This window comes from Salvelinus alpinus, chromosome 20, assembly GCF_045679555.1.
Source record: "Salvelinus alpinus chromosome 20, SLU_Salpinus.1, whole genome shotgun sequence".
In the NCBI taxonomy this organism is placed as follows: Eukaryota; Metazoa; Chordata; class Actinopteri; order Salmoniformes; family Salmonidae; genus Salvelinus; species Salvelinus alpinus.
Window position 1 is genome coordinate 14,910,047 of NC_092105.1, and position 13,833 is coordinate 14,923,879.

At 55.9% G+C, this 13,833-nt stretch overlaps 1 protein-coding gene across 1 annotated transcript in view; it reads left to right on the plus strand.

Annotated features, from left to right (window-relative positions):
• uxs1 (UDP-glucuronate decarboxylase 1) overlaps positions 1 to 13,833 on the plus strand; it is a 106,441-nt gene that overhangs the window by 28,156 nt on the left and 64,452 nt on the right. The window lies entirely within an intron of this gene.

Below are 13,833 nucleotides of genomic sequence, written 5' to 3' on the forward strand. Positions count from 1 at the left end.
CAAGATTGAACTTTTTGGCTTGAATGCCAAGCGTCACATCTGGAGGAAACCTGGCACCATCCCTACGGTGCCAGGTTTGGGGGTGGCAGCATCATGCTGTGGGGATGTTTTTCAGTGGCAGGGACTGGGAGACTATTCAGAATCGAGGGAAAGATGAACAGAGCAAAGTATAGAGATCCTTTATGGAAACCTGCTCCAGAGCGCTCAGGACCTCAGACTGGGGTGAAGGTTCACCTTCCAACAGGACAACGACCTTAAGCACACAGCCAAGACATCGCTCAAGTGGCTTCGGGACAAGTCTCAATGTCCTTGAGTGGCCCAGGCAGAGCCCGGAATTTAACCTGACCGAACATCTCTGGAGAGACCTGAAAATAGCTGTGCATCAATGCTCCCTTCCATCCTGACAGAGCTTGAGAGTATTTGCAGAGAAGAATGGGAAAAGCTACCCAAATACAGGTGTGCCAAGCTTGTAGCATCATACCCAAGAAGACTCAAGGCTGTAATCGCTGCCAAAGGTGCTTCAACAAAGTACTGTGTAAAGGGTCTTATGTGTGCGCAATGATTGTTGCCAGGACCGGTGGTTAGACCAGCGACGTCGAGCGCAGGTGAGGGGGAGTAGACATGACAGAAAGTATTGGAATCACTGCCTTTGAGGTGGTTGTACAATTGAACAGATCTTTTCTGGATTTTAATAATTAGCGTGTATCTGCCTAATTCTGCTCTGCGTGCATTATTTGGTGTTTTACATTGTACACAGAGGATATTTTTGCCAAATTCAGCATGCAGAGTCTCAACTTGTTGTTTGTCCCATTTTGTGAATTCTTGGTTGGTGAGCGGATCCCAGACCTCACAACCATGAAGGGCAAGGTGTTCTACAACTGATTCAAGTATTTTTTGTCATATCCTAATTGTTATGTCGAATTTTATGTTCCTTTTGATGGCGTAGGATGCCCCTCTTGTTTTGTCTCTCAGATTGTTCACAGCTTTGTGGAAGTTACCTGTGGCGCCGAGGTACAAGTCGGAAGTTTACATACACTTTAGCCAAATACATTTAAACTCAGTTTTTCACAATTCCTGACATTTAATCCTAGTAAAAATGCCCTGTCTTAGGTCATTTATGATCACCACTTTTTATTTTAAGAATGAGAAATGTTGGAATAATAATAGAGTGATTTATTGCAGCTTTTATTTCTTTCATCACATTCCCAGTGGGTCAGAAGTTTACATACACTCAATTAGTATTTGGTAGCATTGCCTTTAAATTGTTTAACTTGAGTCAAACGTTTCGGGTTGCCTTCCACAAGCTTCCCACAATATGTTGGGTGAATTTTGTCCCATTCCTCCTGACATAGCTGGTGTAACGGCGCCTGCCCACAAATTTTCTATAGGATTGAGGTCAGGGCTTTGTGATGGTCACTCCAATACCTTGACTTTGTTGTCCTTAGGCCATTTTGCCACAACTTTGGAAGTATGCTTGGGGTCATTGTCCATTTGGAAGACCTGTTTGCGACCAAGCTTTAACTTCCTGACTGATGTCTTGAGATGTTGCTTCAATATATCCACATAATTTTCCTACCTCATGAGGCCATCTATTTTGTGAAGTGCACCAGTCCCTCCTGCAGCAAAGCACCCCCAAAACAATGATGCTGCCACCCCCGTGCTTCATGGTTGGGATGGTGTTCTTCAGCTTGCAAGCCTCCCCCTTTTTCCTCCAAACATAACGATGGTCATTATGGCCAAACAGTTCTATTTTTGTATCATCAGGCCAGAGGACATTTCTCCAAAAGTACGATCTTTGTCCCCATGTGCAGTTGCAAACCGTCGTTTGGCTTTTTTTATGGCGGTTTTGGAGCAGTTGCTTCTTCCTTGCTGAGTGGACTTTCAGGTTATGTCGATATAGGACTCGTTTTACTGTGGATATAGATACTTTTGTACCTGTTTCCTCCAGCATCTTCACAAGGTCCTTTGCTGTTGTTCTGGGATTGATTTGCACTTTTCGCACCAAAGTACATTCATCTCTAGGAGACAGAATACGTCTCCTTCCTGAGCGGTATGACGGCTGCGTGGTCCCATGGTGTTTATACTTGCGTACTATTGTTTGTACAGATTAACTTGGTACCTTCAGGCATTTGGAAATTGCTCCCAAGGATGAACCAGACTTGTGGACTTCTACATTTTTGTAGGTCTTGGCTGAATTCTTTTGATTTTCCCATGATGTAAAGCAAAGAGGCATTGAGTTTGAAGGTAGGCCTTAAAATACATCCACAGGTACACCTCCAATTGACTCAAATGATGTCAATTAGCCTATCAGAAGCTTCTAAAGCCATGCCATCATTTTCTGGAGTTGTCCAAGCTGTTTAAAGGCACAGTCAACTTAGTGTATGTAAACTTCTGACCCACTGGAATTGTGATACAGTGAAATAGTCTGTCTGTAAACAACAACAAAATTGTCTTTATCTGGTTGTAGTCTGACCAGATAACAACCAAAATATGACATAATCCCCATAGCATCTTGATCAGGTCATGAAAAAGAGATAAGGGGGCCACATTGTGCCCACTGACACAGAGCTTTCAGGTCACAGTGGTCTGCTGGGCAAAGCTGATTGTTAGATGACTTGTGTCCCTGAGATAATACGTTGAGGGGAATCTATTTTCCCCTGACAGAAGGCCTTAAAAGAAGCCTAAAACCTGATCCACTTCTCCACTCATTGACCTTGGTGAGCGGGATAGAAGGAGCGTTGATAACAGGGCCTACCCTGCTGTGCCTTCAAGTCTTATCAGGAACACGTCACTACACACCCATCTCCCCTACAGAGCCAGCCGCGCTCTACTCATAACCATCAAAGCACTACAATTACAACTTTAATGCTTCTTTTTGACCTCCGTAGTTCCTTCTCTCTCTCTCTCTCTCTCTCTCTCTCTCTCTCTCTCTCTCTCTCTCTCTCTCTCTCTCTCTCTCTCTCTCTCTCTCTCTCGTTCTCTCGTTCTCTCGTTCTCTCGTTCTCTCTCGTTCTCTCTCGTTCTCTCTCGTTCTCTCGTTCTCTCGTTCTCTCTCTCTCTCGTTCTCTCTCTCTCTCGTTCTCTCTCTCTCTCGTTCTCTCTCTCTCTCGTTCTCTCTCTCTCTCGTTCTCTCTCTCGTTCTCTCTCTCTTTCTCTCTCGTTCTCTCTCTCGTTCTCTCTCTCGTTCTCTATCTCTCTCTCTCGTTCTCTCTCTCTCTCTCTCGTTCTCTCTCTCGTTCTCTCTCGTTCTCTCTCTCGTTCTCTCTCTCGTTCTCTCTCTCGTTCTCTCTCTCTCTCGTTCTCTCTCTCTCTCGTTCTCTCTCTCTCTCGTTCTCTCTCTCTCTCGTTCTCTCTCTCTCTCGTTCTCTCTCTCTCTCGTTCTCTCTCTCTAGGTCTCGTTCTCTCTCTCTCTCGTTCTCTCTCTCTAGGTCTCGTTCTCTCTCTCTCTCTCTCTCTCTCTCTCTCTATTTCCCCTCTCTTTCTCTCCCTCTACCTGGGGCAGCAGGTAGCCTAGTGGTTAGAGCCTCTGAACGCTACCTCTGAACAAGGCAGTTAACCCACTGTTCCTAGGCAGTCATTGAAAATTAGAATTTGTTCTTAACTGACTTGCCTAGTTAAATAATGGTAAAATAAATAAAACATTTCCCCTCTCTTTCTCTAGAGGGCTGTTTAAAGAGAGGCAGAATGTGGAGTAAAACAGAGAGACCAAACGACAGGGTAAATAGAAAGGGGATTGATACTGTTTTACTCTGTTAGGATCTATTCATTTATGCCTTTCGCTTTAGGCGTACACATAATGCACACAGACAGACAGCCACAGACAGCCACCGACAGACAGACAGCCACCGACAGACAGACAGCCACCGACAGACAGACAGACAGCCACCGACAGACAGCCAGCCAAATCAAATCAAATTTATTTATATAGCCCTTCGTACATCAGCTGATATCTCAAAGTGCTGTACGGAAACCCAGCCTAAAACCCCAAACAGCAAGCAATGCAGGTGTAGAAGCACGGTGGCTAGGAAAAACTCCCTAGAAAGGCCAAAACCTAGGAAGAAACCTAGAGAGGAACCAGGCTATGAGGGGTGGCCAGTCTCTGGCTGAGATTATAACAGAACATGGCCAAGATGTTCAAATGTTCCTAAATTACCAGCATGGTCAAATAATAATAATCACAGTAGTTATCGAGGGTGCAGCAAGTCAGCACCTCAGGAGTAAATGTCAGTTGGCTTTTCGTTGCCGATCATTAAGAGTATCTCTACCGCTCCTGCGGTTTCTAGAGAGTTGAAAACAGCAGGTCTGGGACAGGTAGCACGTCCGGTGAACAGGTCAGGGTTCTATAGCCGCAGGCAGAACAGTTGAAACTGGGGCAGCAGCACGGCCAGGTGGACTGGGGACTGCAAGGAGTCATCAGGCCAGGTAGTCCTGAGGCATGGTCCTAGGGCTCAGGTCCTCAGAGAGAGAGAAAGAGAGAGAGAGAGAATTAGAGAGAGCATACTTCGAGAGAGCCAGCCAGCCAGAAAGCCACTGCCAGCCAGCCAGCCAGCCACAGACAGCCAGCCAGCCAGCCACAGACAGCCAGCCAGCCAGCCACAGACAGCCAGCCAGCCACAGACAGCCAGCCAGCCACAGACAGCTAGCCAGCCACAGACAGACAGCCAGCCACAGACAGACAGACAGCCAGCCACAGACAGACAGACAGCCAGCCACAGACAGACAGCCAGCCAGCCACAGACAGACAGATAGCCAGCCAGACAGACAGCCAGCCACAGACAGCCAGCCAGCCACAGACAGCCAGCCACAGACAGACAGCCAGCCACAGACAGACAGACAGCCAGCCACAGACACACAGACAGCCAGCCACAGACACACAGACAGCCAGCCACAGACACAGCCAGCCACAGACACACAGACAGCCAGACAGACACAGACAGACAGACAGACAGCCGCAGCCAGCCAGCCGCAGACAGCCAACAACAGACAGACAGACAGCCAGCCAGCCACAGACAGACAGCCAGCCACAGACAGACAGCCAGCCAGCCACAGACAGACAGCCAGCCAGCCACAGCCAGCCACCGCCAGCCAGCCAGCCACAGCCAGCCAGCCAGCCTCAGCCAGCCACAGCCAGCCAGACAGCCAGCCACAGACAGACAGCCAGCCACAGACAGACAGCCAGCCAGCCAGCCACAGACAGACAGACAGACAGACAGCCACAGACAGACAGCCACAGACAGACAGACAGACAGACAGACAGACAGACAGACAGACAGACAGACAGACAGACAGACAGCCACAGACAGACAGCCACAGACAGACAGACAGACAGACAGCCAGCCACAGACAGACAGACAGCCAGCCACAGACAGACAGCCACAGACAGACAGACAGACAGACAGCCAGCCACAGACAGACAGCCAGCCAGCCACAGACAGACAGCCAGCCACAGACAGACAGCCAGCCACAGACAGACAGCCAGCCAGCCACAGACAGACAGCCAGACAGACAGACAGCCAGCCACAGACAGACAGACAGCCAGCCACAGACAGGCAGACAGCCAGCCACAGACAGACAGACAGCCAGCCACAGACAGACAGACAGCCACAGACAGACAGACAGACAGCCAGCCACAGACAGACAGACAGCCACAGACAGCCAGCCACAGACAGACAGACAGCCACAGACAGACAGCCACAGACAGACAGACAGACAGACAGCCAGCCACAGACAGACAGACAGACAGCCACAGACAGACAGACAGACAGACAGACAGACAGACAGACAGACAGACAGACAGACACAGCCACAGACAGACAGACACAGCCACAGACAGACAGCCACAGACAGACAGCCAGACAGACAGCCACAGACAGACAGACAGACAGACAGCCACAGACAGCCAGACAGACAGCCACAGACAGCCAGACAGACAGCCACAGACAGACATCCAGACAGCCACAGACAGACATCCAGACAGCCACAGACAGACAGCCAGACAGCCACAGACAGACAGCCAGACAGCCACAGACAGACAGCCAGACAGCCACAGACAGCCACAGACAGCCAGACAGCCACAGACAGCCAGACAGCCACAGACAGCCAGACAGCCACAGACAGCCAGACAGCCACAGAGACAGCCAGCCAGACAGCCACAGAGACAGCCAGCCAGACAGCCACAGAGACAGCCAGCCAGACAGCCACAGAGACAGCCAGCCAGCCAGCCACAGAGACAGCCAGCCAGCCAGCCACAGAGACAGCCAGCCAGCCACAGAGACAGCCAGCCAGCCACAGAGACAGCCAGCCAGCCACAGAGACAGCCAGACAGCCAGCCACAGAGACAGCCAGCCAGCCAGCCAGCCAGCCAGCCAGCCAGCCAGCCAGCCACAGAGACAGCCAGCCAGCCACAGAGACAGCCAGCCAGCCAGCCACAGAGACAGCCAGCCAGCCAGCCAGCCACAGAGACAGCCAGCCAGCCAGCCAGCCACAGAGACAGCCAGCCAGCCAGCCAGCCACAGAGACAGCCAGCCAGCCAGCCAGCCACAGAGACAGCCAGCCAGACAGCCAGCCACAGAGACAGCCACAGAGACAGCCAGCCAGCCAGCCAGCCACAGAGACAGCCAGCCAGCCAGCCAGCCACAGAGACAGCCAGCCAGCCAGCCAGCCACAGAGACAGCCAGCCAGCCAGCCAGCCACAGAGACAGCCAGCCAGCCAGCCAGCCACAGAGACAGCCAGCCAGACAGCCAGCCACAGAGACAGCCACAGAGACAGCCAGCCAGCCAGCCAGCCACAGAGACAGCCAGCCAGCCAGCCAGCCACAGAGACAGCCAGCCAGCCAGCCAGCCAGCCAGCCACAGAGACAGCCAGCCAGCCAGCCAGCCACAGAGACAGCCAGCCAGCCAGCCACAGAGACAGCCAGCCAGCCAGCCACAGAGACAGCCAGCCAGCCAGCCAGCCACAGAGACAGCCAGCCAGCCAGCCAGCCACAGAGACAGCCAGCCAGCCAGCCAGCCACAGAGACAGCCAGCCAGCCAGCCAGCCACAGAGACAGCCAGCCAGCCAGCCACAGAGACAGCCAGCCAGCCAGCCACAGAGACAGCCAGCCAGCCACAGAGACAGCCAGCCAGCCAGCCAGCCAGCCACAGAGACAGCCAGCCAGCCAGCCAGCCAGCCACAGAGACAGCCAGCCAGCCACAGAGACAGCCAGCCAGCCAGCCAGCCACAGAGACAGCCAGCCAGCCAGCCAGCCACAGAGACAGCCAGCCAGCCAGCCAGCCACAGAGACAGCCAGCCAGCCACAGAGACAGCCAGCCAGCCACAGAGACAGCCAGCCAGCCAGCCAGCCACAGAGACAGCCAGCCAGCCAGCCAGCCAGCCACAGAGACAGCCAGCCAGAGAGACAGCCAGAGAGACAGCCAGCCAGCCACAGAGACAGCCAGAGAGACAGCCAGCCACAGAGACAGCCAGAGAGACAGCCAGACAGACAGAGACAGCCAGACAGACAGAGACAGCCAGACAGACAGAGACAGCCAGACAGACAGAGACAGCCAGACAGCCAGACAGACAGAGACAGACAGACAGACAGACAGACAGAGACAGACAGACAGACCGAGCCAGCCAGCCAGCCACAGAGACAGCCAGAGAGACAGCCAGCCACAGAGACAGCCAGAGAGACAGCCAGAGAGACAGCCAGACAGACAGAGACAGCCAGACAGACAGAGACAGCCAGACAGACAGAGACAGCCAGACAGACAGAGACAGACAGACAGACAGAGACAGCCAGACAGACAGAGACAGCCAGACAGACAGAGACAGCCAGACAGACAGAGACAGCCAGACAGACAGACAGAGACAGACAGACAGACAGAGACAGACAGACAGACAGAGACAGACAGACAGACAGCCCGAGACAGACAGCCCCAGACAGCCAGCCCCAGACAGCCAGCCACAGAGACAGCCAGCCAGCCAGCCAGCCAGCCACAGAGACAGCCAGCCAGCCACAGAGACAGCCAGCCAGCCACAGAGACAGCCAGCCAGCCAGCCACAGAGACAGCCAGCCAGCCAGCCAGCCAGCCACAGAGACAGCCAGCCAGCCAGCCAGCCACAGAGACAGCCAGCCACAGAGCCAGCCAGCCAGCCACAGAGACAGCCAGCCACATAGACAGCCAGCCAGCCAGCCAGCCACAGAGACAGCCAGCCAGCCACAGAGACAGCCAGCCAGCCAGCCAGCCACAGAGACAGCCAGCCAGCCACAGAGACAGCCAGCCAGCCAGCCAGCCACAGAGACAGCCAGCCAGCCACAGAGCCAGCCAGCAGCCAGCCAGCCAGCCACAGAGACAGCCAGCCAGCCAGCCACAGAGACAGCCAGCCAGCCAGCCACAGAGACAGCCAGCCAGCCAGCCACAGAGACAGCCAGCCACAGAGACAGCCAGCCAGCCAGCCACAGCCCAGCCAGCCACAGAGACAGCCAGCCAGCCAGCCACAGAGACAGACAGCCAGCCAGCCAGCCAGCCACAGACAGCCAGCCAGCCAGCCAGCCAGCCACAGAGACAGCCAGCCAGCCAGCCAGCCACAGAGACAGCCAGCCAGCCAGCCAGCCACAGAGACAGCCAGCCAGCCAGCCAGCCACAGACAGCCAGCCAGCCAGCCAGCCAGCCACAGAGACAGCCAGCCAGCCAGCCACAGAGACAGCCAGCCAGCCAGCCAGCCACAGAGGCAGGCAGCCAGCCAGCCAGCCACAGAGACAGACAGCCAGCCAGCCAGCCACAGAGACAGCCAGCCAGCCAGCCAGCCACAGAGACAGCCAGCCAGCCACAGAGACAGCCAGCCAGCCAGCCAGCCAGCCAGCCACAGAGACAGCCAGCCAGCCAGCCACAGAGACAGCCAGCCAGCCAGCCAGCCACAGAGACAGCCAGCCAGCCAGCCAGCCAGCCACAGAGACAGCCAGCCAGCCAGCCAGCCACAGAGACAGCCAGCCAGCCACAGAGACAGCCAGCCAGCCACAGAGACAGCCAGCCAGCCACAGAGACAGCCAGCCAGCCACAGAGACAGCCAGCCAGCCACAGAGACAGCCAGCCAGCCACAGAGACAGCCAGCCAGCCAGCCAGCCACAGAGACAGCCAGCCAGCCAGCCAGCCACAGAGACAGCCAGCCAGCCAGCCACAGAGACAGCCAGCCAGCCAGCCAGCCACAGAGACAGCCAGCCAGCCAGCCACAGAGACAGCCAGCCAGCCAGAGAGACAGCCAGAGAGACAGCCAGACAGACAGAGACAGCCAGCCAGCCACAGAGACAGCCAGAGAGACAGCCAGCCACAGAGACAGCCAGAGAGACAGCCAGACAGACAGAGACAGCCAGACAGACAGAGACAGCCAGACAGACAGAGACAGCCAGACAGACAGAGACAGCCAGACAGACAGAGACAGCCAGACAGACAGACAGACAGCCCGAGACAGACAGACAGCCCGAGACAGACAGACAGCCCGAGACAGACAGCCAGCCCCAGACAGCCAGCCACAGAGACAGCCAGCCAGCCAGCCAGCCACAGAGACAGCCAGCCAGCCACAGAGACAGACAGCCAGCCAGCCAGCCAGCCACAGAGACAGCCAGCCAGCCAGCCAGCCACAGAGACAGCCAGCCAGCCAGCCAGCCACAGAGACAGCCAGCCAGCCAGCCAGCCACAGAGACAGCCAGCCAGCCAGCCAGCCACAGAGACAGCCAGCCAGCCAGCCAGCCACAGAGACAGCCAGCCAGCCAGCCAGCCACAGAGACAGCCAGCCAGCCAGCCAGCCACAGAGACAGCCAGCCAGCCAGCCAGCCACAGAGACAGCCAGCCAGCCAGCCAGCCACAGAGACAGCCAGCCAGCCAGCCAGCCACAGAGACAGCCAGCCAGCCAGCCAGCCACAGAGACAGCCAGCCAGCCAGCCACAGAGACAGCCAGCCAGCCACATAGACAGCCAGCCAGCCAGCCAGCCAGCCACAGAGACAGCCAGCCAGCCAGCCAGCCAGCCACAGAGACAGCCAGCCAGCCAGCCAGCCACAGAGACAGCCAGCCAGCCAGCCAGCCAGCCACAGAGACAGCCAGCCAGCCAGCCAGCCAGCCACAGAGACAGCCAGCCAGCCAGCCACAGAGACAGCCAGCCAGCCAGCCAGCCACAGAGACAGCCAGCCAGCCACAGAGACAGCCAGCCAGCCAGCCACAGAGACAGCCAGCCAGCCAGCCACAGAGACAGCCAGCCAGCCACAGAGACAGCCAGACAGACAGAGACAGCCAGCCAGCCACAGAGACAGCCAGAGAGACAGCCAGCCACAGAGACAGCCAGAGAGACAGCCAGACAGACAGAGACAGCCAGACAGACAGAGACAGCCAGACAGACAGAGACAGCCAGACAGACAGAGACAGCCAGACAGACAGAGACAGCCAGACAGACAGAGACAGCCAGACAGCCCGAGACAGCCAGACAGCCCGAGACAGCCAGACAGCCCGAGACAGCCAGACAGCCCGAGACAGCCAGACAGCCCGAGACAGCCAGACAGCCCGAGACAGCCAGACAGCCCGAGACAGCCAGACAGCCCGAGACAGACAGCCAGCCCGAGACAGACAGCCAGCCCGAGACAGACAGCCAGCCCCAGACAGCCAGCCCCAGACAGCCAGCCCCAGACACACACACACAGCCAGACACACACAGCCAGCCAGCCAGACACACACAGCCAGCCAGCCATCCACAGCCAGCCATCCACAGCCAGCCATCCATCCACAGCCAGCCATCCACCACAGCCAGCCATCCATCCACAGCCAGCCAGCCATCCACAGCCAGCCAGCCATCCACAGCCAGCCAGCCATCCACAGCCAGCCAGCCATCCAGCCACAGACAGACAGCCAGCCACAGACAGCCAGCCACAGACAGACAGCCACAGACAGCCAGCCATCCACAGCCAGCCATCCATCCACAGCCAGCCATCCATCCACAGCCAGCCATCCACAGCCAGCCAGCCAGCCATCCACAGCCAGCCAGCCATCCACAGCCAGCCATCCACAGCCAGCCATCCATCCACAGCCAGCCTGCCATCCACAGCCAGCCAGCCATCCAGCCACAGCCAGCCAGCCACGGACGGGCAGCCAGCCACGTACGGGCAGCCAGCCAGCCACAGACGGACAGCCACCGACGGACAGACGGACAGCCACCGACGGACAGACGGACAGCCACCGACGGACAGACGGACAGCCACCGACGGACAGACGGACAGCCACCGACGGACAGACGGACAGCCACCGACGGACAGACGGACAGCCACCGACGGACAGACGGACAGCCACCGACGGACAGACGGACAGCCACCGACGGACAGCCACCGACGGACAGCCACCGACGGACAGCCACCGACGGACAGCCACCGACGGACAGCCACCGACGGACAGCCACCGACGGACAGCCACCGACGGACAGACGGACAGCCACAGACGTACAGACGGACAGCCACAGACGTACAGACGGACAGCCACAGACGTACAGACGGACAGCCACAGACGGACAGCCACAGACGGACAGCCACAGACGGACAGCCACAGACGGACAGCCACCGACGGACAGCCACCGACGGACAGCCACCGACGGACAGCCACCGACGGACAGCCACCGACGGACAGCCACCGACGGACAGCCACCGACGTACAGACGGACAGCCACAGACGTACAGACGGACAGCCACAGACGGACAGACGGACAGCCACAGACGGACAGCCACAGACGGACAGCCACAGACGGACAGCCACAGGCGGACAGCCACAGGCGGACAGCCACAGGCGGACAGCCACAGACGGACAGCCACAGACGGACAGACACAGGCGGACAGCCACAGACGGACAGGCGGACAGCCACAGACGGACAGGTGGACAGCCACAGACGGACAGACGGACAGCCACAGACGGACAGCCACAGACGGACAGGCGGACAGCCACAGACGGACAGGCGGACAGCCACAGACGGACAGACGGACAGCCACAGACGGACAGCCACAGACGGACAGACGGACAGCCACAGACGGACAGCCACAGACGGACAGCCACAGACGGACAGACACAGACGGACAGCCACAGACGGACAGACGGACAGCCACAGACGGACAGCCACAGACGGACAGACGGACAGCCACAGACAGTTGGAACAGACTGGTAACAGGGATTGCAACAATGGCGGCGGATAATTTTAAAAAGAGAGGGTCCAGATTGTCTAGCACAGCTGATTTGTACGGGTCCAGATTTTCCTGCTCTTTCAGAATTTCTGCGATCTGCATTTGGGTAAAGGAGAAGCTGGGGAGGCTCGGGCAAGTAGCTACAAGGGGTGCAAAGCTGCTGGCCGGGGTTGGGGTAGCCAGGAGGAAAGCATGGCCAGCCGTAGAGAAATGCTTACTTAAATTTTCGATTATCATGGATTTATCGATGGTGACCGTGTCGCCTAGCCTCAGTGCAGTGGGCAGCTGGGAGGAGGTGCTCTTGTTCTCCATGGACTTTACAGTGTCCCAAAACTTTTTGGAGTTTTCAAATTTCTGCTTGAAAAAGCTAGCCTTTGCTTTGCTGACTGACTGTGTGTATTGGTTCCTTACTTCCTTGAACAGTTTCATATCGCAGGGACTATTCGATGCTATTGCAGTCCGCCACAGGATGTTTTTGTGCTGGTCAAGAGCAGTCAGGTCTGGAGTGAACCAAGGGCTATATCTGTTCTTAGTTCAATTTTTTTTGGAAAGGGGCATGCTTATTTAAGATGGTTAACGAAATTACTTTTAAAGAACGACCAGGCATCCTCGACTGACGGGATGAGGTCAATATCCTTCCAGGAAACCTGGGCCCGGTTGATTAGAAAGGCCTCCTCGCAGAAGTGTTTTAGGGAGCGTTTGACAGTGATGAGGGGTGGTCGTTTGACCGCGGACCAATAGCGGATGCAGGCAATGAGGCAGTGATCGCTGAGATCCTGATTGAAAACAGCAGAGGTGTATTTGGAGGGAAAGTTGGTCAGGATAATATCTATGAGGGTGCCCATGTTTACGGATTTAGGGTTGTACCTGGTGGTTTCCTTGATCATTTGTTTGAGATTGAGGGCATCTAGCTTAGATTGTAGGACTGCTGTGGTGTTAAGCATATCCCAGTTTAGGTCACCTAACAGAACAAACTCTGAAGATGGATGGGGGGCAATCAATTCACATATGGTGTCCAGGACACAGCTGGGAGCTGAGGGGGGTCTATAACAGGCGGCAACAGTGAGAGACTTATTTCTGAAGAGATTCATTTTTAAGAAGCTCATAGACCTGGAAAGTATGACAGAACGTTGCAAGCTATCTCTGCAGTAGATTGCAACTCCTCCCCCTTTGGCAGTTCTATCTTGACGGAAAATGTTGTAGTTGGGTATGGAAATCTCAGAATTTTGATTGGTGGCTTGGTGGCTTTCCTAAGCCAAGACACGGCAAGGACATCAGGGTTGGCGGAGTGTGCTAAAGCAGTGAGTAAAACAAACTTAGGGAGGAGGCTTCTGATGTTAACATGCATGAAACCAAGGCTTTTTCGATTACAGAAGTCAGGATGGCAGGAAGCATGGCTGTTTGCCATACCAGGCAGTGATGCAACCAGTCAGGATGCTCTCGATGGTGCAGCTGTAGAACCTTTTGAGGATCTGAGGACCCATGACAAATCTTTTCAGTCTCCTGAGGGGGAATAGGTTTTGTCGTGCCCTCTTCACTACTGTCTTGGTGTGCTTGGACCATGTTAGTTTGTTGGTAATGTGGACACCAAGGAACTTGAAGCTCTCAACCTGCTCCACTGCAGCCCCGTCGATGAGAATGGGG